The sequence below is a fragment of the Eutrigla gurnardus genome, assembly GCF_963514095.1.
Source record: "Eutrigla gurnardus genome assembly, chromosome: 17".
NCBI lineage: Eukaryota > Metazoa > Chordata > Actinopteri > Perciformes > Triglidae > Eutrigla > Eutrigla gurnardus.
In genome coordinates, this window is record NC_139928.1 from 510,771 (window position 1) to 533,648 (window position 22,878).

Consider the following 22,878-nt stretch of genomic DNA (forward strand, 5'->3'; position numbering starts at 1 on the left):
AGCTTTGGCTACTTTTTGGCTGGGTTGTGGGGATTTGGAGCTCTTCTGGGACAATTATGGCTGTATTTTGGAAGTCCACAATTAGTTTTGGGTGAATTTTGGCCCCCTTTTGGCCTTTTTTTGGCTGGATTGTGGGGATTTGGGGCTCTTCTGGGACGATTATGGCTGTATTTTGGAAGGCCACAATTAGTTTTGGGTGAGTTTTGGCCTCCTTTTGGTTTGATTTTAACTTGCCTATTTTGGGCCATTTAGGGCCCGGAAGCCTGGCCATAATCTTGCCAAAATGACCAGCCAGATTTGGGCCAAAATTATGCCAAAAGGTTTTTGCTATCTGGATTTCCCTCTGAAGTAAGTAATATCACTTATTTGTTTTAAATACGTTCGTTTATTATTTGATTATCAATAGATGTGCATATGCATGCATAAACAAATGTAGGCTACATGTAGGCTAATATAAGTGGTTTTAATAATATTATGTACGAGTTTGGTGTGATAAAAATAAACAAGTACAAGCAAGTGGGATATTAGTGAATAATTTATTAGACAAATAATCCATGTTATATATACAGCTTGCAATACGTGTATGATAAGAAGAAATAAGTAGTTTAGCAACAAATGAATAGGAAAACATTCAGAATATATATGTAATATCTGAGTTTTCTGTTACAGGTTGGTGCCAGACGGCCGTACTGCAGGTCAATCCTCATGTTCCCCCGATGGGCCTCTACTTCGGGAAGGGGATTTAAGGAAGGACTTCTGTCTTTCAAGGCGTTCCATGGAGAACCTCGTCCACTGCTTACTAACAGAACAGATGGGTTCCATGTCCATAGTTCCACGGTGGTGATGGGGATGACAGCGACGAAGTCAACGAGCCACTCCAGCAGTCCTGGGACATCCTCAGAGGCTCGTAGCTGCAGTGTCTGCTCCAAATGTCCAGATCCCTGTGTTGCAGGGACATGATTATTGTTGAGGTTTTATTTTTGTTTATCAGTAGTGCAGTTTGTAAGTAATACCACACAGTAGAAGTTCTTACAGACAAATGTTTCCTGTTAAATGTTTTACGATTATATCTGATGTTCTATATGAATCTAAATAATATATATATATATATATATATATATGATTGTTGACTCATGTTTACTACTGGACCAACTTAATGGACTCTGATGTTTGAACACATTGTAGATATGACCCAGCACTGACTTTGCCTGATTATTAATAAGTAAGACAACTTCATCTTGTTTCTTTTATGCTGTAGAGTTCAATACTTTAAACTGCTTCCAACTCACCTTGTATTTCTGCTTCATGTTCTCCCACTTCTTCTTTGTCCATCCGGCTCCACCTTCCCTCCATCCAACGTTCTTCAATAAACATCCTATATGAAGAACAGCACGTAGAAAAGTGTTACAGTTCATTGATGATTTCTTGCTGTTAAACAGAACGTTTCAGGTAGACATCTCAGGAGAGCAGTACATCTCCCATCTATATATGCTGTTGTTCAACCTTATATCATTGAGTAGCTAAAGATGCAACAGTAGTAAGCCCCGCATATGAGAATTATAACATTCAACACCACATTTTCTTAAGTGAAGCCTATCAGAGCAGCATTCCTCCTGCCGGTGAACTTCTCCTCATCGTTCCCTCCAGCGGATGAGGCGTTCAGTGTCTGCATCCGTCCCTTAAACGGACAACGGTGCACCGCGTTATTAACCACCGTTAGTAAATATATGACCACATTTTAACATAAGCATCTTCTTAGTTAACGTCGGTAAAAACGGCACATTTGCCGCTTCGGTTACGCTCGCTAACCTCTATGGTAAATTACCGTCTGTAGGCTAGCCGGCTGGCAGGACCTTCGATTCGTAACGTTAACGACAATTCCAACAACAATAACGTCCAACGTTCATTATCAATACGATTTAAAAGTCAGCTGGAAACATAAAAATCGTGTTACAGTATACAGTATACTTACATGTGTACGTTTGTGTCGGGCTGTCGCCAGAATCACTGCAATCGTCCGCCATTATCCAAAACTTTTCAGAAGTCAGACGAGCAGAGTAGATTTAGCAAGGTCCGCTGTATACTCAGAAATTCTTGCCAATGCAGTATACATCCGGGCATTTCTCGCGTACACAAATCCACATACTATTGTATGTGAATGCACTACGTACTCAAATTTACGTCACAATTTAGTACGAGTAGGACGTTAGTATGGCATTTCGAACACAGCCCTTGACGAAGGACGAAACGAACTGGCACAAGACAAGGGGAGACGCAGACTTAAATACACAGAGGGATAACGAGCAACAGGTGACAACAATCAGGGATCGGGGATGACATCAGACCAGGAAACACATGAGGAAGGGCAAGTGACCTGAAACGAGAGGGGAGTTACTTTCAAAATAAAACAGGAAATGACAAGACAAAAACCAAGACGAGACAAACCTCACCGGCTTGACAGTACCCCCCCCCCCCCCCCCCCCCACCTTAAGGGACGAATCCCAGATGTCCCAAAAGTCCATGATATGGTCCAGGAGGGCGGGCATCGGGGCCTGAAGGAGGGGCTCGGGAGGCTGGGCAGGAGGGCGAGGCCGGGCATGAGGGCAAGACCTGGCATGAGGGCGACCAAGCGGGCGGAGCCGCTCGGGAGGCCGGGCAGGAGGGCAACCTGGCGGACAGGTCCGCTCGGGTGGCCGGGCAGGAGGGCGACCTGGCGGGCGGGGCCGCTCGGGTGGCCGGGCAGGAGGCGACCAAGCGGGCGGGGCCCCTCGGGAGGCTGGGCAGGAGGGCGACCCAGCGGGCAGGCGTAGGATGGTTCCCCGTCTGGACCGGAACAGGCAACGAGCGAACCGCCGGAAGGCTGCGTGGAGCAGGCGTAGGACGGTCCCCCGTCGGGAGCATGAGTAGGATGGTCCCCTGTCGGGACAGGAACTGGCAACCAGCGAACCCCCAATAGGCAGCGTGGAGCAGGCGTAGGATGGTCCCCCGTCGGGACAGGAACGGGTGACAAGCGAACCCCAAATAGGCTGCGTGGAGCAGGCGTAGGGTGGTCCCCCGTCGGGACAGGAACAGGAAGGGGCGACGAGCGGACTCCTGGACGGCTGCGTGGGGCAGGAGTCGGACGGTCCCCCGTCTGGACTGGTGACGGACGGACCTCCGTCTGGACTGGTGACGGACGGACCTCCGCCTGGACTGGTGACGGACGGACCTCCGCCTGGACTGGTGACGGACGGACCTCCGTCTGGACTGGTGACGGACGGACCTCCGCCTGGACTGGTGACGGACGGACCTCCGCCTGGACTGGTGACGGACGGTCCCCCGTCTGGACTGGTGACGGACGGGCCTCCGCCTGGACTGGTGACGGACGGGCCTCCGCCTGGACTGGGGATCGAGCTGAGGCATGGGCTGGTAGCATGGCTGTGGCTGAGGCATGGTCTGGTAGCATGGCTGTGGCTGAGGCATGGTCTGGTAGCATGGCTGTGGCTGAGGCATGGTCTGGTAGCATGGCTGCGGCTGAGGCATGGTCTGGTAGCATGGCTGAGGCATGGTCTGGTAGCATGGCTGTGGCTGAGGCATGGTCTGGTAGCATGGCTGAGGCATGGTCTGGTAGCATGGCTGCGGCTGACGCATGGTCTGGTAGCATGGCTGTGGCTGAGGCATGGTCTGGTAGCATGGCTGAGGCATGGTCTGGTAGCATGGCTGAGGCATGGTCTGGTAGCATGGCTGTGGCTGAGGCATGGTCTGGTAGCATGGCTGAGGCATGGTCTGGTAGCATGGCTGTGGCTGAGGCATGGTCTAGTAGCATGGCTGAGGCATGGTCTGGTAGCATAGCTGCGGCTGAGGCATGGTCTGGTAGCATGGCTGTGGCTGAGGCATGGTCTGGTAGCATGGCTGAGGCATGGTCTGGTAGCATGGCTGAGGCATGGTCTGGTAGCATGGCTGCGGCTGAGGCATGGTCTGGTAGCATGGCTGTGGCTGAGGCATGGTCTGGTAGCATGGCTGAGGCATGGTCTGGTAGCATGGCTGTGGCTGAGGCATGGTCTGGTAGCATGGCTGAGGCATGGTCTGGTAGCATGGCTGCGGCTGAGGCATGGTCTGGTAGCATGGCTGTGGCTGAGGCATGGTCTGGTAGCATGGCTGAGGCATGGTAAATGGTAAATGGCCTCATTTATATAGCGCTTTTCTCCAAAGCGCTTTACAGGAATGACTGACATTCACCCATTCACACACACATTCATACACTGACAGCGGAGTCAACCACGCAGGGCGACAGCCAGCTCGTCAGGAGCAATTAGGGTGAGGTGTCTTGCTCAGGGACACCAGGCACTCAGCTAGGAGGAGCCGGGGATCGAACCGGCAATCTTGCGGTTGCCAGCCAACCCGCTCTACCTCCTGAGCTAAACCCCCCCTGGTTGGTGGCATGGTCTAGTAGCATGGCTGTGAGCGGTGGAGCTGCTGTGGTAGATGGAGCGAGGTGTTCCTGTTAGCGCTGGAGTTGCGCTGAAAGCTGGAGGAGTTGAGACACCATCGCTGTCCCGGACTCTTCCAGGCAGAAAAGGCGGACTTCTCGGGCCTGGAGGATTTCCACAAACTGCCTGATCTCTGCTGAGTCCATACTGGCCAGTTCGTTCTGTCAGGTTGGGCAAGGAGGGAGGACTCAGGTGCAGGGCAGAGGCAGTTAAACAGGCTTTTATTCTAAATCAAAAAGTACAAAACAAAAGATTGCTCCACCGGGAGGAAAAACAGGCTATGAAAATGCACATGAAAAAAAAGGAACGCAAAAATACAAACGTGGCTCGGCTAGAGACTGTGGCTCTTGACGTGACGAAGGACGAAACAAACTGGCACAAGACAAGGGGAGACGCAGACTTAAATACACAGAGGGATAACGAGCAACAGGTGACAACAATCAGGGATGACATCAGACCAGGAAACACATGAGGAAGGGCAAGTGACCTGAAACGAGAGGGGAGTTACTTTCAAAATAAAACAGGAAATGACAAGACAAAAACCAAGACGAGACAAACCTCAGCGGTGTGACAGAGGGGGTACCTCTTCTTGATGGTGATGTCATTTAATCCTCTGTAATCGATGCATGGCCGTAGAGACTTGTCCTTCTTGTCCACAAAGAAGAATCCTGCCCCGGCAGGAGACGAGGAGGGACAAATGATTCCAGCAGCAGGGATTCGTCAATGTATTTCCTCATGGCCAAGGTCTCTGGTGGCAAAGCCCCAGGAAGAAGCTCGATAGCACAGTCATAAGGGCGATGAGGAGTAAGAGATATCACCTGATAAGTGTTCCAGTCTATGTGTGAGTTATGCGAGGAGAGCCAGGGATGACCTAGAACTAGGGAGTGCTGGGGAGCCTTGAACACATGGAACCTAATCCTCTCCATGTGGGAATCCGGAAAGGAGAGGAGAAATTACTATGAGTGACTCTACAGATAAGTCCGCCGTCCAGTGCGAAGGCCTCTAGGGGTCTCTGAAGCCGATACGACTTAAGGCCGAGAGAACTAACGAGAAAAGTCCATTAAATTATCTGAGCCTGAGTCAATAAACACTGGGGTTACCACAGTTTGTGAACGAGAGGTAAGGGTGACTGAGACTGGCAGTCTAGTAGCCTTGGAAATTGACAAAATACTGCTAGTGAGCACCCTTACCTTGCTGGACGGTGCGGAGTCTCTCCGAGAGCATGTGGCGATATAATGTCCGCTCTGACTGCAGTAAAGGCACCTCCCCTCCACCATACGGCGCTGTCTTTCCTCGGGAGAGAGGCTGGTGCGTCCCAACTGGTGTAGAGCGAGTCCTGGGAGGAGATAAGTGACGCCACAAAGAAGGAGGAGGAGAACATCCCCCGGAGTACTGGCACCTCTGCTGGCGGGGCGGAGAACATGTTGACCTGTCGCGATGCCGTTCCCTCTCAAACAAACGCTTGTCTATTTCAATGGCCAAGGCGATGAGAGAGTCCAAGTCGTCAGGCAAATCGAGTGGGGTTAATTGATCCTTGAGAGGCTCAGAAAGGCCTTCGATGAACGTGTCGAACAGGGCTTCCTGATTCCAGCCACACTCCGCCGCAAGGGTCGGGAACTCGATGGCGTACATCGCCTTTCCCTGAGGCGCGCAAGTGCGCCAGTGGTCGCAGGCTGCACTGCGAGCATTCCGCGTTTCACACCGATTAGTCCGGTCCTCCGTACCCCGCCATTCAAAGCGTGTGTGTCCCGCGACCCTGCTCCGAGGGCTCTATGGACTGACGTGGGTTCGCACTTGCAGAGGGAAAAAGGGGCCGGCGCAGGGTACCATCCGGTCCAGGCCCAAACCTTTTGGAACCTCAAACCGAGAATGGCGCGGCGGCCTCGCCCTGGTCGTCCGCTGGGTGCCTCCGGGGACCCAACCTGCCAGAGGGTTGTTGGGGGGGGGGGGGGGTTGTGTGTGTCGGTTATGATTGAGCCTTGTTTCATCCTGCAAACTGGTTTAGTCTCCTCTAAAACCACGTCAGTTTCGAGATTAGACTAACACGCACAAAATACGCCCTCTAGTGTCTGATGGGAATTTCTCTGAAGACACAGCAATTAAGATCAATAAAATGCAGCTGCAAGTTAAACCACAGCTACATATGACACAGCAATAGAGCTTAAGACGTCATGTGACTTCTTGCATCACCGACGAGTTTTAAACCGTGTTAAACTCTAAAAAGTAGCTAAGCTAGCGACAGAGCAATTGCCCCTATGGTATGTGTTTCTATGTGTTGTATGTGTTTGTATGTGTGTATGTCTGTTTGGATGTGTTGAATGTGTTTTTATGTGTTTTTATGTGTGTATTTCTGTTTGGATGTGTTGAATGTGTTTTTATGTGTTTGTATGTGTTATATATGTTTGTATGTGTTGTCTGTGTTTGTATGTATTGTATGTGTTGTATCTGTTTGGATGTGTTTGTATGTGTTGTATGTATTTGTATGTGTTTGTATGTGTTGGATGTGTTTGTGTGTGTTGTATGTATTTGTATGTCTGTTCATCAAATTTCTGAAAGTCTTCCCACCTGACCATCTCACAATGTCCTGAAAAAATTAGAGTACAAAGACACACTTGTTATTAGGACAAATCAAAAATATTAGGTCTCTACTGTCAACAGTTTTCTTATGAAACATCATTGAATGAAGGGTAGTTTAGACGGTTTTTGGCATCATACTCTGAAAAGACATTTTTAAACAGCAATATCTGGAAAACTATCTCACCTGTGGCCTTCAAAATTTCTACAGTGTTACTAATAGCCTCCAGACATGGAATCTCGGGGGTGTAGCTCAATGATAACCTAGTATGGTAGGTACTTAAAATGTGGCTTGTTGACATAAAGTAGTTCATTTGAAGAGTGGCTGAGTCCCCAATTTTTTGCAGATAAAAGACTTCTATCACTTCTGCCTCTATCTCTGGTGTTAGCTTAAACATTCTACAAAATATGGTCTCTCTCAGATGATTAGTTTCACAGATATTAAGGCTCAAAAATGGAAGTAAACACATCTTTGCCTAACTTAAGAGTCATATTCCAAAAAACTGACAAGTATCAGGTCCAAACTTACTTTTTTTGAAAGATCATATTCTTGTTAAAATCATATAAAAAAATCGGGAGGGTGTTTTGCCTCAATTTGTCGCAGTGATTTTTTAAAATCCTGATATTGGTGATTTGTTTGTGGTCGGTTTTGGTACTGCATGTCCTAACAGCCTAACAGTAACATCACAGGAGGGCAATTCAATTGTGTTTTTTACCATTTACCAAAGACTTATATGTGACTAAATGCTACTGATAAATTTAGCCTTACAAAAACATTAAAATGTAGCACAGTTGAAAAGGCAATAAGTCCTTGAATGTGAGTTAAACATGGTGAAAGCAGCTTTTAATGTCTTAAACCATGAACAAACATGATAGCATAATATTGAAGACTATACATTTTGTCATACTTTAAGTATATAAATTACACAACCAAATCAAATAATAATCTTAATTTGAGCATAAAGATTTTACATTACAGTACAAAAGTCTCCAAAGTTTGATATTGAATAACAGTTTGTCTCTATGCTCACCATGAGACAATATGTGAGTTGTGTGTATGATCAGAAATGGTGGATAGGAAGTATCAGAGATGTTTCAGATGAAGATGTACTGGTTCAGTTCATGCACCCACATGGCCCTGCCAAGAGTTTCTACTGGCCAAGAAGAGAAGACGTGCAAAGTGCACTGCAGGCTAGAATTGCAAGGATGATGTTCCCTCTACAAAAACTGGGCGCATGTATGCCATCAAAAAAGATGAGCACAACAGAGCAGAGATGTACATTAGACAATTTGTAAAGTGACTGCCAAATTAATGAATGTGATGAAGGAATTGGATCTAAAAGATGAAAAATGTGTGATCCCTAATAGTGAGCATAGAGACAAACTGTTATTCAATATCAAACTTTGGAGAATTTTCAACTGTAATGTAAAATCTTTATGCTCAAATTAAGATTATTATTTGATTTGGTTGTGTAATTTATATACTTAAAGTATGACAAAATGTACACTCTTCAATATTATGCTATGTTTGTTCATGGTTTAAGACATTAAAAGCTGCTTTCAGCATGTTTAACTCACATTCAAGGATTGATTGCCTCTGTAACTATAACTGTGCTACATTTTAATGTTTTCCTAAGGCTAAATTTATCAGTAGCATTAAGTCACATGTAAGTCTTTGGTAAATGGTAAAAAACACAATTGAATTGCCCTGCTGTGATGTTTACTGGTAGGCTGTTAGGACATGCAGTACCAAAACCGGCCACAAAACCCCCACCAATATCAGGATTTTAAAAAATCACTGCGACAAATTGAGGCAAGACACCCTCCCGATTTTTTAATATGATTTTAACAAGAATATGATCTTTCAAAAAAAGTAAGTTTGGACCTGATACTTGTTGTCAGTTTCTTGGAATATGACTCTGAAGTTGGGCAAAGATGTGTTTACTTCCATTTTTTAGCCTTAATATCTGTGAAACAAATCATCTGAGAGAGACCATATTTTGTAGAATGTTTAAGCTAACACCAGAGATAGAGGCAGACGTGATAGAAGTCTTTTATCTGCAAAATTGGGGACTCAGCCACTCTTCAAATGTACTACTTTATGTCAACAAGACACATTTTAAGTACCTACCATACTAGGTTATCATTAAGCTACACCCCCGATATTCCATGTCTGGAGGCTATTAGTAACAGATATACACTGTAGAAATTTTAAAGGCCACAGGTGAGATAGTTTTCCAGATATTGCTGTTTAAAAATGGCTTTTCAGAGTATGATGCCAAAAACCGTCTAAACTACCCTTCATTCAATGATGTTTCATAAGAAAACTGTTGACAGTAGAGACCTAATATTTTGAATTTGTCCTATTAACAAGTGTGTCTTTGTACTTGATTTTTTTCAGGACATTCTGAGATGGTCAGGTGGGAGGCATTTGATGAAATGACACGGAATGACCTGTTTGTATGTTTTTTTATGTCTGTATGTGTTTGGATGTATTTTTTATGTGTCTGTATGTGTTTGCATGTCTTTTTTATGTCTGTACGTGTCTGTATTTGTATGTGTCTCCTGTCTGACAGAACGGTCGGTATCTCTCCTTCATACACAGCCTAGCAGAGAAAGAAGTGTTTCCTAGACGCAGTACTACTGTTTCCGATAGCCGTGAAGGCAGCATTGCGACGCTGTGTGAGGCGTGTTTCGCCGGACAAGGACACGCAGCCCTGGAATGACATTTGTGTAAGTTCGCTAAATGCTTATTAGCTTGTCGCGAGCGCTCACATACTCGTGACTGCGGGACAAACCCGGACCCGGAGGACCTCTGCACCCGGACTGATTCCAGCCGGTTCCTGGATATAAAAGGTAACATTACAGGGACGTTAGCCAAGCCGGTTGGTAGCCCGCTACTAGCTGGCAGCTAGTTTTCTTAGCAAGGTAGCAGCTAACATTGGCTTTCAAGTTAGACAGCCAGCGCTAGCTAGCAGCACCAAAGGTAATGTCAACATTATAGGGGACATATGCCGAGGCCCATGTCTCGGCTGTTTGGTGAGACAACTGTGTCCCACAACAATGCAGTTGTTTCCAATTTAACATACATGTTCGTCGGCTTTGACTTCACAAAAACGACCAGGCTAGTGTGATAAATGTGGCGTGAATCTTTGTTAATCCTCATTAATGCAATTTAACCAAAAAATTGTGTTCCAATGACGCTCACGTTGATCTTCGTCCTGGTTCTGTCATTCGTCGTTGATTCACACTGTTGCCTAGAAATGTCCACCAGCAGCTTCTAAACAGGAACTGTTCGGAATGTCATTGGTTATTGTAATGATGGCTCTCTATATGGGCCTTTGAACCGTTTATTTACCCAAAACGTAGACATGTCCTCAACAACAATCACTCTGTTTAATTAGCTGTCGTCTTTTTGCTGAGAAGATGAACTTATGAATTTATCTCTTCATTTACATGATGGGTCCAGGCCTGTAAAACCTGGTCCCTGTCTGGTCAGCAAGGACTCTGATTATAAACTTGTGGTCTGCTGTGGATCATGTGCTCTTGGCAAAGTCTCTGAAAACCCCAGTTCAAGACGCAGGTCAGGGAAAATCCATAAACTATCATTTGCTTGACTTTTCATTTCCTATAGGGTAATTCGGTGTCATTTCATCAAATTTCTGAAAATCTTCCCAACTGACCATCACAGAATTTCTTGAAAAAATTCTAGTACAAAGACACACTTGTTATTATGAAAAATCCATAATATTAGGTCTCTACTGGGTCATTCCGTGTCATTTCATCAAATTTCTGAAAATCTTCCCAACTGACCATCCCAGAATTTCTTGAAAAAATTCTAGTACAAAGACACACTTGTTATTAGGAAAAATCCATAATATTAGGTCTCTACTGGGTCATTCTGTGTCATTTCATCAAATTTCTGAAAATCTTCCCACCTGACCATCTCAGAATGTCCTGAAAAAATTCAAGTACAAAGACACACTTGTTAATAGGACAAATCCAAAATATTAGGTCTCTACTGTCAATAGTTTTCTCATGAAACATCATTGAATGAAGGGTAGTTTAGACAGTTTTTGGCATCATGCTCTGAAAAGCCATTTTTAAACCGCAATATCTGGAAAACTATCTCACCTGTGGCCTTCAAAATTTCTACAGTGTATATCTGTTACTAATAGCCTCCAGACATGAAATATCAGGGGTGTAGCTCAATGATAACCTAGTATGGTAGGTACTTAAAATGTGGCTTGTTGAAATAAAGTAGTACATTTGAAGAGTGTCTGAGCTCCCATTTTTGCAGATAAAAGACTTCTATCACTACTGCCTATATCTCTGGTGTTAGCTTAAACATTCTACAAAATATGGTTTCTCTTAGATTATTAGTTTCACAGATATTAAGGCTCAAAAATGGAAGTAAACACATCTTTGCCCAACTTCAGAGTCATATTCCAAAAAACTGACATGTATCAGGTCCAAACTTACTTTTTTTGAAAGATCATATTCTTGTTAAAATCATATTAAAAAATCAGGAGGGTGTTTTGCCTCATTTTGTCGCAGTGATTTTTTAAAATCCTGATATTGGTGCAAGCAAGCCGGAGGAAACCGCTAGCAAGTTAGCGAGCAGCGTGGACTGGAGAAACAAACGCATATAGCCCCGTTCGCATACGTCGCTACTCGCCCCTCGCTTTCTCGCTGAATTCTATTCGCTGGCAAAAAAAAAAATCACTGCCGCCGGTGGTGAGTTCAAGCGGCAACTCTCTGTGGAACTCTGTTGACGTCAACTGTCAATCACCTATATTCTACATTCCGATTGGTACTCGCTTGGTACTCGCTTCACTCGCATCGCAGAAAGTTAAAATTATTTTCTCTCCGTAACTGTCCACATCGCATCTCCTGTCCTGGCCACATTCCGCTAGAACACATTCACATTCATTGACAGCTGTCGCTCAGAGATGGGCGAGTGACGACGTATGTGAACGAGGCTTTAGTTAAAGCCAAAACACCAAGGAAGGCTGAGGAATATTCACCCACTTATATTATTATTAATAATAATAATAGTCATGATAAACTAATAGTATAAAGCAGGGCTAGGCGATAAGGAAAAAAACGTTATCACGATATGTTTTTCCATATTGATCGATCTCGATTCTTATCACGATATGTAGTTTTTGCAGATGCTGCCAGTGTGAGGGACATCCTGAAGCTTGAAGAAACAAGAGATTCACTGAAACTTTATAATAAAGTTTAATAACATAAAAAATTAAATAATAATAATCTCAAATATTTGTAGAGGCAGCACAAAACCAAACTAAGTAAACATGTGGGTCACACCCTCTGACATATTCAAGTGCTAAACAAAGACAGAATAAATGTAAAAACTAAACCACTATAATACTATTGTACTGGTTTACCTCCCAGAGATTTTTTGGAGGTATTGAAAAATGCGAAAATAAAAGGTTGTGCACATCATTTGTAATTGCAAACATGAGTCATCTCCCTTTACACAGTAATACAAGCTTCTACTTATTGAAACATTGTATATAAACTAACAGCTGTGACAACTGTGGAAGAAAAACTCTTCCGGTCCAATTCTGTGGCTGGTTCAAATGAGGTTTAGTCACTGACAGTGGAGAAAAGAAATTCACAGTGTATTAAAAATAAGAATTGTAAGGTAACACATTTTCTTCTACACAACTATCACATCAAATTGCTTTTGGCTGGACAGTAAGGACAGAGGGACGCTTGGTACATTGGTTTATTGAGGCATGTAGAATGTACCCTGTTACCATTAAAGTTGAAATCATTTTGGTTTCAGACACATTCCTATTTTTATTTCTATTTATACACATCAGTAATTACCAGGTGCAATAATTACATAGGCTACTGAGTCCCAGTTACCAGTTTTGAGAATATATACCAGTGTTTCCCCTACCATTGTACAGGCCTGGCGGGGTCGCCAGGCCAAGGAGACCTGCCGCCAGGCCAAAAAAAAAAAAATCAATATACCAAAAATAAGCCACCTATCAATTAATTCATAAATCAATAATCATTTACATTAGGAGCGCCTCCGCGCAGCACAGTAGACTTGCTCCGCAAGACGCGCGGCCGCAACAATCCACGCCGCATGCTCCCGCTACGTTCTTCTTTGTGTACTTTACGCGCTTGATGTTGTTCTGATGCCGCTCTGCCTCGTTAAACCACCACGATGTCGCTTTCTACTTTGAAAACACGGAAAGTTTACATTGTATTTTGATAAGCTGTTGCACTCTTCAGACTCGTGGTGTGAGCGGAACCGGACCGGTACCGGACCCGGAACCGGACCGGTGCATTTATAAGAAAAATGCCGCTGTGTGTCGCCGTCCAAAATCCGCTTTCCTCGCGCTGCCTGCTCGCACAGATCCGCTCGTGCGCACATTCGCTGATGCAGGTCGAGTGTTGTCGAGAAATAAATGCAGAGACGGCGCTCCTTAAAAACAACATAAAGCCATGCGTGTGAAGTATTAGGACGTGATGACGTATGTACAACCGGCTAACGGGCCAAAGCCGAGGCTACTGATCGCGCCCTTAGGCAGCCTATGTTAATAAAATAAGGATTGTTTTTGATAAGCTGTGGAACTCTGAGTTAACCTATTACTACCTGAATTTCTATGAACTATTAGGCTGTTGAGTAAACCTATAACTTATATTTTGCTTGATAAAATAAGACTATATATGCACTCATATGTCGTTTTACAGTATCTGTAGCTATTAATGTGATGCTCCTCATTTTCCAGACACATTTTTCCAGCCCATAATTCTGCATCATTTCCATCAACCGGCACCTTTATAAGTCATTCTCTCCTTGTGATATTGAATACACTCTGGTTGAACAAAAATGTTGAATGCAAATATAATAATTGCAGAATTGCAGACTGCTTGCTGTGCCACCTGACTTAATCCAACTGCACCAATACACCATCCCACACGTCTCGTCTGTTTAGGGTTTTTTCGGTGGGTACCACCTAGGGCTGGGTATTGCCTGCAATCTCACGATAGATATGTATCACGATACAGAGGCCACGATACGATATTTGGGTCAAAGACGAATAAGGATTTTAAAAATGGAAAAAAATGAAATTGGCTAAAAATACCCATTAAGTCACTTTCTATCTTTATTAGAGTGTTTTGTATATTACTCAACAACAGGAATTTGTTTTAAGAATGCAATAATCATTTTTCAGTGAATTATATGATTTCTCCCGTGGGAAATGTCCCCCCTGGGTAACGTAAATGGTTTTCAAAATTAATTAAAATTTCTATCATTGTTGGCATTTAAATGTTTTTAGATAATTATAGTTAGAGGTCAACAAATAATTACTTCTCAGAAAACAACATTTTTATCAGAATTAATGTAATATATTTGGACATTTATAGTGAAATGGCTTCATTCGTTCCTGTTTGTCACACAATATTTAGTGCCAAAAAGAGAAAAAAGATGGAAAATGTCTTAAAGATTTTTCACAGTGTAAGTAAAAGGGTTGTTATTGTATCCTCACCTAAAAAAACACAATACTGTAATATAATATGAAATTTGGGTTGAATTATTTGACTGTCATTGTTACCCAGAATGACATGCTGTTAGCCAGGAATGACCACTGCACGATTTCAGTGTCAAGTATTTCATTAAAGGCTGTTTCAGGAACATAATTTGTAACCAACATAATACAAAGAAACTGACAACTGTTAAAAAATCTGAAAAAGTGATTTCTTCTTTTTTTTTTTAAATCTTTAATTTCATGCAACAATGTAACAGCGACGTAACTATAAGAAAACACGTTCAGTTGTTTGTAACAGCATAGCATCAAAACATTCAAACAAGCTTTTTGTTCAACAATGTCAGTGTTAAAGTCACCAAGTGACCAAGTCATTTGCAATGTTAAAATATTAAAATGTTAAAAAACTAGAGTTGATTTTTCTGAATGTAACAATAGATAATCACTTAAAATGCCATGGATTTGATTTCACAATAAACTCACCTAAAAACAACAAATCTTTCAAAGTTTCAGTTAAGTAACTGAGTTATTTATAACAACTACATTTTTAGTCTAATACAGTAACTAACTGAATGTTCAAGTAACTTTAAACCAAACTTTTCTTTTCATAAACCTGTTAATGAATTAAACTTTAAAGCAAACAATTGAAACTGCATTTTTCTCTTGGATATCTTTTCTTTTATCACAGCCTGAGGGAGCGGAGCAGGTGAGGTGAGCTACCAAAAACTTTGGAAGGTTTTCCAGTCTTGGGGACATAATTTCGATGAGCGATTCGTATCCGGCTCAGGTTCTGACAGGATGGCTTGCATGTCAGATGCATAATAGAAAATCACATCAGGGGTTGTTGGCCAGGCAAATTAATTTTTCCCCATTAGCTGTCGCATGCAGCTCACCTCAAGTTCATTGCCAGCTAATTTGACAACTTGACCAATGAATGGCATCGCATCGTATTTTACTACTACAAACCTGCCAACCAGGTCAGGTGACAGTTGTTGGGCTGTTTCACTGGTTGTGGGGTTCTTCTTTTTGTTCCCCATACTTGGAGCTGCAGTTTGTGTGTTTGTGGGGGTCTTTGTGATAGCATTCTTCCTGGCCCTGAAAAGTCTCTGCCTTTCTTTATTAGACAGTGGCATCTGCTAGGACAAAACTGACTCTTAAACATCGTAAGCTATACTAAAACTTTATTAAAAAACATAAAGATTAGTTCAGTATATATATATATGTAAAAGATATTTATTAGATAGCACAGTTGAGAGAGACAGGACACGGGTAATGTCCTGTGGTGCTATCATTGAAAAAGATAACAAAAAATGTCATAAAAGTTCAAAAATACATAATATTGCCTCATTAATCGTTTAATTAATCATTAATAATAATAAAAATATAACATTACAACATCAATCAATGCCTAAAAAGCTACAGATACTGATAAAAATCTGAATTGATTTACATGTCCATCCTGGATAACAGAGGACATGTCCTGGGTAACAGAATATCTTTGTTATCCAGGGAGGACATATCGTTATCCAGGGGGGACAAAAAAACAAAATTTCCTTTATAATCAGGCACTAACTGGGTCTACTATATAAAATATTAGCTTAATCTTCAACACATCAATGTCATATTTCACATGAAATAGGTCATTTAAAAAATAAAAAAAATAATAAATATTTTATTAGCGTTATCCAGAAAGACAAATGATTTGAGGATGTCAGGTACGACTGACCGAAAAGGTAAAATATCAACATTTTAAGAGAGACTTACTGACCTTGTGCTCTGTCTTGGGGGTCCTTCGGGGTCTGTTGGCTGATGCAACACCCTGCAATATGACTATCCACATCCAAATATGGTCATATATTGCCGCTTTAAGTGTGTTACCCAGGAGGGACATTTGGGAATCCAAAAGTAGGGACAAAAGTATTTCTTGAATAAAAATGTAAATAAGCTTAGTGTTGTTACTATATTTGTAGGTGTCATTACAAACATCAACACAATTATGCCCCAGTGCATAATTAATGTTTTTATTAAGATTTTTGACAGTTTTAGCATATTTTTGTACATAGATTTTAAGCCCGGACGTTATCCAGGAGGGACAGTTTTGTACTTTTGAGCTAAATAGCTCCTTGAATTTTCATTTCTTATAGTAAATACTCCTGTGAATAAGTAAAGTGGGGAGAGTTGAGTAACAAAATGTAGTGTTTTAAAATTGTTATATATTTTTAACATTATAAATATGCTTCGGACACCAGAATTGACATGCCGCGTCTTTGACCCATATATTGCGTATTGCCTGAAATCTCACGATAGAATTATCACGATACAGAGAGGCCACGATACGATATATATTGCGATACACACCTTGATTTCAAATAATGACCATGTCCTACTGAATTTACTACAAGAGCTCTTTTTTATTATTCTGTAGCAAAGCCTTTAAGTATTGCACAAATCCAACAATAACACACTTTCAGGCCCACAGAGATCTTTAAATAAAATTAATTATTCTTTCTTTGTTATTCTTTCTTATTAATAAATGCAAATAAAACATTCTCTTTTTTAAACATAAAATGGCCTTTTCTCTTGACTCTTGAACTTTTAGTCTTTTTGTTGCAATAATACAATTCTGGTTTCACTTTACTTTAACTGTGCAGTTTAACTGTGCAACTGTGCAGAGAGAAAAAAACATAACACTGTTTGTGGCTTTACAAACTTAAAAGTGGCCTTGTGCTGGCATCAACAGTAATACTTGACCTGTCCAAGTGGTTTACATATTTTTGTTCAGGAACAACAGCTGATCAACATGCTCAGGTGTCAGACTACTTCTCTGAGCTGTAACTATGTCTCCAGCTGTGGAGAACACCCTTTCTGAAGCTACACTTGTACCTGGGATGCAGAGAGTGTTTCGAGCTAAGTTAGCAAGTAAAGGGTAAGCATGTTGGTGCTCTTTCCACCAAATGAGTGGATCCCCATTAAGGGCCAGTGAATCTTCATCTCTGTATTTTTTTATTTCATCCACTGCCTGATCATGTAGTGACACAGAGGAGGCCTGTCTATTGGGCTGGGCAAAGGTCTCTCCAAAGAGATCTGCTAGAGCACAGGTGGATTCCATTCTTCTCTTGGAGGGTGGGGAAGAAGCACTTTCATCCTCGTCTTGTTCGGATGAGGAAGAATTCGGTTCAACCCGGACAGTGACAGCCCTGTCTTCTGGTGTGTCATTCTGGTCCTTCTGAAATCAGAAGCCCACATAACATTTCATAAATTCACAAGATGTCACAGTTAATTAGTTACATCATTATAGTGCACACTGCATAGACTGCTGTGCCAAGGAGGCCAACTGGCCACTGTGGCCAGGTGAAATTTGTTTTATTTATTTAATTAATTTATTTATCACTGACAGTGAGTGCACATTAATCAACATGTCAGTTTTCACATCCACGTAAATGAGCCAGAGTTAGCCAAAGGCAAAATTTCATCTGTAGTTTTGAGAGTGAAAAACGCATGCAGTAAAGGAAATGTAAATTATAATTGATTTAGGCTTATTCAATTATATAATTACTTTACTTTACTCTGTGTAAAGTACAAATATCAGGGGGCGATCTTACAGAAAATAAGTGCACTCTTAAGTGAAAATAGAAATATTATTGTTGCAACAGAGTGAACAGACTATAAAAATAGACAAAAAAAAGAGAAGGGCGAGAGGTTTTTTTTTCTCACCGCAGAAATCCGCGCTGCTTCTGCTGCTAAGCTGGTGAAGGTCTCCTCTCGCTCCTCTTCTTCCAAGAAGGGCAATGCCTTGAAGCGTGCATCTAATGCTGAGGCCATGAGCAGAAAGGGCTTGTCTTTCTCTTTCCCGTATCTCTTCTCAAGATCCGTGGAAACGGCATTTTTAACGTCCCTCACAATAGGTGGATCAGTCGGTTGGACATGAGCACTGTGGCACAACTGGGCTTGCATCGGTGCAACAACAGACAGAGTAGGGGTCTTTTCTTCTGACATGACGTGCGTTGCAACTTTTAGGGGCTTTAGGGCTTTCACCAAATGCTCAGCATTAGTTATGTCGGCATCAGTTAAGGTCCACAAGTCCTTCGCATCCTTGCGCACCTCTTTGGCGAGCAATGCTGCGAAAATGGCGGGCTGCTGCTCTAAAAAGCGTTCCAACATATCACAGGCGCTGTTCCATCTTGTAGCTACATCTGTCATAAGCTTGTGGTCTGCTATGTCGAGTTGCTTCTGCTTTTCTTTTAGGACTTGAAGTGCGCCTGGACTTTTTCTGAAGAAAGCAACAATGGTGCGAACTCTACCCAGTAAACGGGACACAGTGGGCAGCTTGAGTGCACGCTGAGCAGCTAAATTCAAACTGTGTGCAAAACATCTCACGTGCACCAACTTGGCCAGATCTGCTGCTTTTGTCATGTTGGACGCGTTGTCTGTCACTAACACAGGATCCTTATCAACAAGCCCCCATTCAGCCATCACGTCCTGTATCAAATCCGACACGTTTTCACCGGTGTGGCTTTCAAAAAAGGCTCTAGTCTGCAGGACATGTGAAATCATTTCCCATTCGGGAGAAATATAGTGGCATGTGACAGTAACATATGATTCGGTTGCTCGCGATGTCCATGCATCACATGTAATGCCAACTCTGTTTGCAGAGGAGATTGCGTCTGTGACTTTTTGTTTCATATCTGCATATAAGTTTGGAACGGCTTTTTCTGAAATCCATTTACGAGTTGGTATTTGGTAACGTGGCTCACACTCATTAAGTAGCTGCCTGAAGCCGGCGTTTTCAACAACACTGAGCGGGCGCAAGTCTTTACAGATAAAACTTAACAGTGCTTGTGTGATCTTCTGAGACCTTTGGGATGTTGCGGGGAATTTTGACTTGAAAGATTCATTCAGAGTTAATTGAGAGTCAGACACACGTGGGCCCGGTGTTGCACTGCTCGTACCTGCCTGCGGTTCTTCAGAAATCTCCGGGTGGTGTTTGCTAATGTGGTAACGGAGGTTAGTCGTGTTGCTGCAATAATTACTTTTCTTTTTGCACAGCTTGCATACAGTTTGGCTCATGTCCAACTCCCGACTTCCTGGCTTTTGCATGAATCCAAAATGCTTCCATATTTTCGCTTTTAATTTCGCTGGCGGTGGATAGATTTTCTCCGACTCTTTCATGCTGCCACTGTGTTGTGTTGCGTTGTAACTTCATCTGACTGACGCATGCGTTGTTGACACATGTCTGGACTAGTCATTGAGGCCACCCCGTGGCTTTATTGTGCACTGCACCTGCACTGTGTGTTTATTTGTCAAAACTGCATCACCCACATCATTCATTTTGTATCGATATAGCAGCCTCTGTATCGATTCACGTATTGTCGGGAGTATCTATCGATTTATTGCCATATCGATTAATTGAACCCACCCCTAGTACCACCGGGCCTGAAAAAAATTCTAGGGGAAACACTGTATACTTTATCAAGAATAAATCACATTGCCACAATCATTTCATGAGAAGAGGTAAAAATATACATTTTATTCCAACTTTATGGGCAACAGTGTATAAGAATACGAATCATTACACTGAGCTATTAATAGAGCTGAAAATGTAATGTTGGCATAAGTCTTTCCTTTGATATCATCATGAACTTTTTTAAATATATATCATCATGAACTTACCAATGGCAAGGTGCAGCCGATGACCAAAGCACTGCAGCCGGGACCAGCCTTTGAGGGAAACAGCCTTGACAATGTTTGCCCCATCATTGTTGTGATGCACACCTGTCGGTCTTCCCTAAGGCCCCAGGATTTGAGTGCATCCTCCAGCCCCTGGCTGATGATTTCCCCAGTATGGTCCTCTCGAAAGTATACCGTCTGTAAACATTTGCTGCGTAGAACCCACTCCTCATCAATGAAAAGAATTGTGAGACTCATATAAGGCTCGGATGTACGGCTAGACCAAAGATCGGTGGTAGTGGCAAAGTATTTTACATCCTTCAGATGAATTTCCAGCTTACGACGGCATTCATCATAAAGCTGTGGCGAAAAAACACAATTGAATTGTCCTGCTGTGATGTTTACCAGTAGGGTATTAGGACATGCAGTACCAAAACCGGCCACCCCACCAATATCAGAAGTTTAAAAAATCACTGCGACAAATTGAGGCAAAACACCCCCCCCCCCCCCCTTTTTTTTTATATGATTGTAACATGACTATGATCTTTCAAAAAAAGTAAGTTTGGACCTGATACGTGTTGTCAGTTTTTTAGAATATGACTGAAGTTGGGGGAAGATGTGTTTATTTCCATTTTTGAGCTTTAATATCTGTGAAACTAATCATCTGAGAGAGACCATGTTTTGTAGAATGTTTAAGCTAACACCAGAGATAGAGGCAGAAGTGATAGAAGTCTTTTATCTGTAAAATTGGGAGCTCAGCCACTCTTCAAATGTAACACATGTAACAACAACTATGTAATTTCGACAAGCCTCATTTTAAGTACCTACCATAGGTAAGTTATCATTGAGCTACACCCCTGATATTTCATGTCTGGAGGCTATTAGTAACAGATATACACTGTAGAAATTTTGAAGGCCACAGGTGAGATAGTTTTCCAGATATTGCTGTTTAAAAATGGCTTTTTAGAGTATGATGCCAAAAACCGTCTAAACTACCCTTCATTCAATGGTGTTTCATGAGAAAACTGTTGACAGTAGAGACCTAATATTTTGGATTTGTCCTATTAACAAGTGTGTCTTTGTACTTGAAGTTTTTCAGGACATTCTGAGATGGTCAGGTGGGAGGCATTTGATGAAATGACACGGAATGACCCTCAAGTTTTTTTTTCTCTGTGATGAACACAGTGCATTAAAGTGATGGTTCGGAGTAAAATGCTCCCTTGGTAATTTCCACCATGACATCCAGCCAAATACCCCCTCAGAAGCATTTTTAGCAATGGTCAAGATAGGGCTATCAGCTGAATGGCTTAGTACTGGCGCGAATGGTACATTATGTATATCTGGTAAATTACGCCACTAATTATGCATGGAATGTTACCAAACTTCTGCAGTATAGTACACATAGGGTCTGTACTCACAAAACGAGGCATTTGTAAGTTTGTAAGTACACCAGGAGTTTATTTAAAAGAACATTTGCCTGATGGCTTCTATCCTCTGCTGCTAACGCTGCGTCGACACTACTTCCGTGTTTACCAAGCTGTTTTGCGTGAAACTCGCAACACGGAAGTGGCGTCGACGCAGCGGTAACCCTGAGTCTGATGTCTGATGTATCTTTGTATTATTCACAGCGTATACAGTGACTGTAGCTGTGTCCCAATTCAGGGTCTGCAGCCTTCGGAGGACCCAGCCTACGTGGTCTACGGAGGCAACACCTTCGGAGGCTCCTCCGAAGGCTGGGTCAACCGTTGGTAAATGGGACGGTCTAACCTACAGAGCATTTCCTGATTGCGTCGCAACGTCATCACTTCTGCCGGCCAAGCCCGGGAAAAACACCGGTCAAAACAAAAATACGACAGACGAACATGATGGAGAGTTTAATTTTGGAGAGTTTTTTCTTTTAATTTAATTTAATTTTTATTTTTTTGAGCAAGAGGAGAGGCGGCTGCGGCGACACCGGCGGCTTGTTTATCTCCGGCTGGGAGAGAGCCGTGGGGAGGTAACGTTAAAGCTGTTATTTTAACCCCTATTAATGTTCATACATAGCTAGCGTAGTACGTGGTAATTAATATACCCGTTAATAAATGATACCGCTAAGTGACAAGCCATATTAGGTATAGATTGACATGGATGTCATTTAACCATAAGACTTAATACAGGGTTCGTACAGGTGCTTAAAATGTAAAATCTTTGAAAATGCTGTAATTTTAATGCTGTTTTTCAAGGTCTGAAAAGTGCTTGAATTTTAGTTTAAATGCTTGGCTTATAAAGTGATTAAATTGAATAGTAAAATGTGTACGAACCCTGTAAATAACCCTGATTTAATTCAATATTTTATTCTTGCCTCTCTTTTAAACATTTTAGTGACATGGCATCCTTCGATTGCATCAGCCCTGCAAACCCCGATGATGGACGATGTGGTGCACAGTGGAGACATGCATCCCACACCCCCCACCTTCCAGATGATGTCCCACTCAGAGCCAGAAGAGTCCAGGGTCCTTAGCATCCCATCCAGTCCAGCAGCACCACCAGGGACTCCTGCTCAGTCAATACTGTATATATGTTCTCTGTAAATAGTTATTTCTGCTGATCTTTTGTAAATAGTTCTACATGTTAAGAACACCCACTTGTCAATAGTA

The 22,878-nt window shown here is 42.5% G+C and overlaps 1 protein-coding gene and 1 long non-coding RNA gene across 3 annotated transcripts in view; one reads left to right on the forward strand and one right to left on the reverse strand.

The window, feature by feature from the left end:
* Positions 1 to 661: 661 nt before the first annotated feature.
* The window catches only part of LOC311027569, a 224,310-nt gene continuing 202,093 nt past the window's right edge, over positions 662 to 22,878 (reverse strand). Inside the window, exons 2-3 of the long non-coding RNA XR_014598612.1 lie at positions 1,290 to 1,375; positions 662 to 941 (exon numbers count right to left, since the gene is read on the reverse strand). This is a non-coding gene — a long non-coding RNA (uncharacterized lncRNA). The remainder of the gene's footprint in view (positions 942 to 1,289; positions 1,376 to 22,878) is intronic.
* cUnh6orf136 (chromosome Un C6orf136 homolog) overlaps positions 9,721 to 22,878 on the forward strand; it is a 61,599-nt gene continuing 48,441 nt past the window's right edge. The window contains exon 1 of one of the 2 annotated variants that reach the window (XM_084031598.1): positions 9,721 to 9,899. The gene's annotated coding sequence lies outside the window, so the exon portion shown is untranslated. The remainder of the gene's footprint in view (positions 9,900 to 22,878) is intronic. The other variant, XM_084031599.1, reaches the window with a different exon arrangement.